Below are 4365 nucleotides of genomic sequence, written 5' to 3'. Positions count from 1 at the left end.
AGAACACGTGCCTGCTGAAAACTTTTTCAATAGTACTTGGATTGATCATTCTAGCCGAAATAACCATCGTTGTGCTGGCATACGTTTACAGGGACCAAGGAACAACGATTGTTGCTACATGGGTAGATAAGGCTATAGTTAACTATATGGGTAAGTTTGACATAAACTAACGAGCAAATCACATCCATCCATCCATCTATCCATCCATCCATCCATCCATCCATCCATCCTTCATCCATCCATCCATCCATCCATCTATCCATCCATCCCTCCTTCCATCCGTCCATCCGTCCGTCCATCCATCCATCCATCAATTCATCCATCCACCCACCCACCCGTCCGTTCGTTCGTCCGTCCATCCATCAATCCATTTATTTATTTATTTTTTTATTTGCCATAGAAAGAATGTGTCACAGTATGCCATACAATACAGCAATTGACAAACCATCCATCCATCCCTCCTTCCATCCGTCCGTCCATCCATCCATCCATCCATCCATCCATTCATCCATCCACCCACCCACCCGTCCGTTCGTTCGTCCGTCCATCCATCAATCCATTTATTTATTTATTTTTTATTTGCCATAGAAAGAATGTGTCACAGTATGCCATACAATACAGCAATTGACAAACCATCCATCCATCCATTCATCCATCCATCCATCCATCCGTCCATCCATCCATCCATCCACCCACCCACCCGTCCGTTCGTTCGTCCGTCCATCCATCAATCCATTTATTTATTTATTTTTTATTTGCCATAGAAAGAATGTGTCACAGTATGCCATACAATACAGCAATTGACAAACCATCCATCCATCAATGCATCCGTCCATCCATCCATCCGTCCATCCATCCATCCATCCATCCATCCATCCATCCATCCATCCATTCATCTATCTATCCATCCATAAATCCACCCGTCCATCCATCCATCCGTCCATCCGTCCATCCATCCATCCATCCATCTATCCATCTATCCATCCATTCATCCATCAATCCATCCGTCCATCCATCCATCCGTCCATCCATCCATCCATCCATCCATTCATCTATCTATCCATCCATCAATCCATCCGTCCGTCCACCCATCCATCCATCCATCCATCCGTCCATCTATCCATATATCCATATATCCACCCATCCATCCATCCATCTATCCATCCATCTATCCATCCAACCATGTCATTATAATGAATAGTCTTATATCTGTAAAGCCGGCACACCTTGACAGGGCGCCCTCACACATAGCCCAACCCTTTCACGTCGACGAGAACTGGCCAGTGAGGGAGGCGCAACGTCGACACGACTTATCTTAGGCTCTATATTACGAAGAAAAGATATCGATTTCTTTATTCACTTCACACAGAAAACAGTAAAATATCAATATGATCGGAAGAATACAGACACTATAATAGAGTATACACTAAGTTATTCAAAATATGACTACAATAATAACTTACATGAATACATAATGATGTCACTGTCTTAGTATATTTACACTCTATCTCTTCAAGATGATCCTGATACACAATTTTTACTGGACTCAATGCAACAAGACATGGAATGTTGTGGAGGACAAGGTCCAGATGACTGGGACAACAATTTGTAAGTTTTCAACTTATTGACAATTTCTAGGCGATTGTAGGTAGATAAGGAGAGAGGGAGGGAGGGAGAGAGGGCGGGGTAGGTAGGTAGGTATGTAGATAGATAGATATATAGAAAGACAGACAGACAGACACACAGACAGACAGACGGACAGACAGACAGACAGACAGACAGACAGACAGACAGACAGACAGACAGACAGACAGACAGACAGGCAGGCAGGCAGGTAGGTAGGTAGGTAGGTAGTTAGAAAGCTAATCAAATTTTAACTATCTCACTTGCCGAGGGTAAAAAGGGTACACATCAGAACTACGCATGGAATCTACCAATTCAGTTGGAGTGTTAGCTGAATTTGTCAAATCACTGTAACTAAAATTCACAGGACGTTGGTTTGAGTCCTACACGCATCGTTTTTACTTCATATATATGTATGTATATGTAACATGTAGACTGTCTATCTATATATGACCATCACATTCTTGAGTGTCGTTGTCTCTGCCTATTTCTCTCTCACGCCCTCACAGTTTCATTTTGTCATCGAGGCTTTTAAATATTTGCATTGTATATATTTCACACCATTGGCCAACAGATGCATCGAAATTACTTACACCCTTTGTGTCTTTCAATTTTCTAGATATTTCAACTGTTCTTCTCCAGCGCAATCAAAGTGTGGTGTGCCGTTCTCTTGTTGTTTAAAACTGGACGCAGGTGAGATCGTCAACTACCAGTGTGGATACGGCGTACGTGATGAGACAACCTCGCAGAAAGATGTGATTTACACCGATGGTTGTGTCAAGTCCATTGATGATTGGCTCACTCAGAATCTGGTCCTAATTGGCGGTATAATAGGGGGCATTATTTTAGTCCAGGCCATGTCACTTTGTTTTGTTAAGAGTCTAATAGGCGACGTGAAAGCAATAAAGGCCGTGTGGAAGACATAACTAGAAGATAATTTCAGGGAAATCATAAAAATACATATTCGGAGTTTACATGATTGATTTATAGTAATAATAACAATAATAATATTATTACTTTATATATATTTTTCCACGCTGTGCTCAGAGCGATTTACAGTTATTATCCAAGCATGGACCAATAGTGATACTACACCCTGTCGTATTTGCCAACGATCAATCACGTGACATGCCAATCAACCTAAAACTTGAGTGTTTGTTAGCATTGCAAAGCAAATGTAATTTACAAAATAATATCAACGCCAGCCTTAGCTAGTTTTGCAACATATGTAATGACAGCCACATTTTTTAAAACAATCTTAATTTATATGAATGTGCAATAAACGCTTATCAGAAAATAGCAATTGGGTAGACACTGCCATAAATAATGTATTTTTCAGATGTTGGCTCCACCAAAGACCCTGGAGTGAATTCCACAGTCTTTATTCCAAATCACACTATTTGCAATGATCTCCTCCCATCTTTGGTTTTCGAAAGTTTCTAGTCTTATTAACAATCATTATTGTTTCAAACGTTTTCGCCCCAAACCAGATTGGGGGGGGGCTAATTTAAAGTCACAGTGGCACGAGCTTTATAATAGTTTTTAAATGTTTGTTTTTTTATTTGGTACTAAGCTAGGAGTAAAAATACTTACGTAAACATTGATTGCATAATACTCGTTCGTCCTCTCGCGTTGTTAGCACAGTTGATCACTTTGGCATAACAAGGGTTTTCCAGACACTTTAATGTACGTATACTAAATTACGTCATCAAAGTGTCATGCGCTATTCCTGTATACCAGGTTTGAGTTCTCCCAATAGGAATTGACGACCAATTAATATGCTGTTGTAAGCAGAATACTACAAGTACTTCTCAAATATATGCAATCATCCTTAAAACGTATATTTAGCTTGTGCTCCAGGATCCATGTTTTTGAAATCTACAGAATATACATTAGTCTATAACTTGCAAGGTACGCCGTGACGGACGGGACTGGGGCGCCCTCACACATCGGTCAACCTATCTTGTGCGAGCGAGAGAGGAGGCCGATGAGGGCGGAGCAACAGTACGTATTTTACAGTCTAAATACACACATTCTTGTGTTTCCCAGCATTCTATCAGCACAAATGTACAACGATGTCAGTCACCGTACTTGACCTAGATAAAGACAGGGAGAAAAAGTCACGTGATATAATATGATGATGCCATAATGTCTGCCAGTGGTAATTTTACTTATAATGTTTGTATTGCCTTGTGTGCTGCGGGTATATACAAAGTACTCGTATAGAATAGTATAGTATATAGTATACAGTGTCGTCGTGACCATGTTTACTTTTTGAACTGTTTGTCTGTAATGTACAAAATCTATACATATTTGAATACAGTATAAATGAATCTCATATTTTAGGATTAGGGAATGAGCAGAATTTACGGCGGGTGGGGTCGAGGAGGAAATGGGGGAACGAAGAAAATTGGGGTGCGAAGGAGGATGGTTCCCTTTCAAATTCTTGATGGTCTCAGAAAAGGAGGTGGGGTGAAATATTGTACTCAAGATTTGAACCAAAGTCAACCTCAGAAGCAGTCGTCTACACTGGGAAACCAGAGTGTACAATCCATAATGTAGCAATCGATTGAAAAAAGTACCTACAGCGGCTAATCTCTTTCAGATTGTCACATGAATTACGTTGTAAAGTGTTTGACATGAACGAAATAAAGACTGTACATAATTTCAGGAAAAAAACTAATTTCTCCATTATTTTTTTTAATTTAAATATTTCAGTTTCCGAAAATAATATTCTGACCA

The 4365-nt window shown here is 40.0% G+C and overlaps 1 pseudogene across 1 annotated transcript in view; it reads left to right on the top strand.

Moving 5' to 3' along the window:
* The window catches only part of LOC144445704 (tetraspanin-5 pseudogene), a 4246-nt pseudogene extending 274 nt beyond the window's left edge, over positions 1-3972 (top strand). Inside the window, exons 1-3 of the transcript XR_013481926.1 lie at positions 1-150; positions 1518-1608; positions 2243-3972. The exon at positions 1-150 is cut by the window's left edge and continues 274 nt beyond it. The product of XR_013481926.1 is annotated as a tetraspanin-5 pseudogene (transcript). The remainder of the gene's footprint in view (positions 151-1517; positions 1609-2242) is intronic.
* The last annotated feature ends 393 nt before the right edge of the window (positions 3973-4365 follow it).

Source organism: Glandiceps talaboti, chromosome 14 (assembly GCF_964340395.1).
Source record: "Glandiceps talaboti chromosome 14, keGlaTala1.1, whole genome shotgun sequence".
NCBI classification, from domain to species: Eukaryota; Metazoa; Hemichordata; class Enteropneusta; family Spengelidae; genus Glandiceps; species Glandiceps talaboti.
The sequence above is the reverse complement of the archived record's forward strand: the minus strand, read 5'-3'. Positions and strand labels throughout refer to the sequence as shown.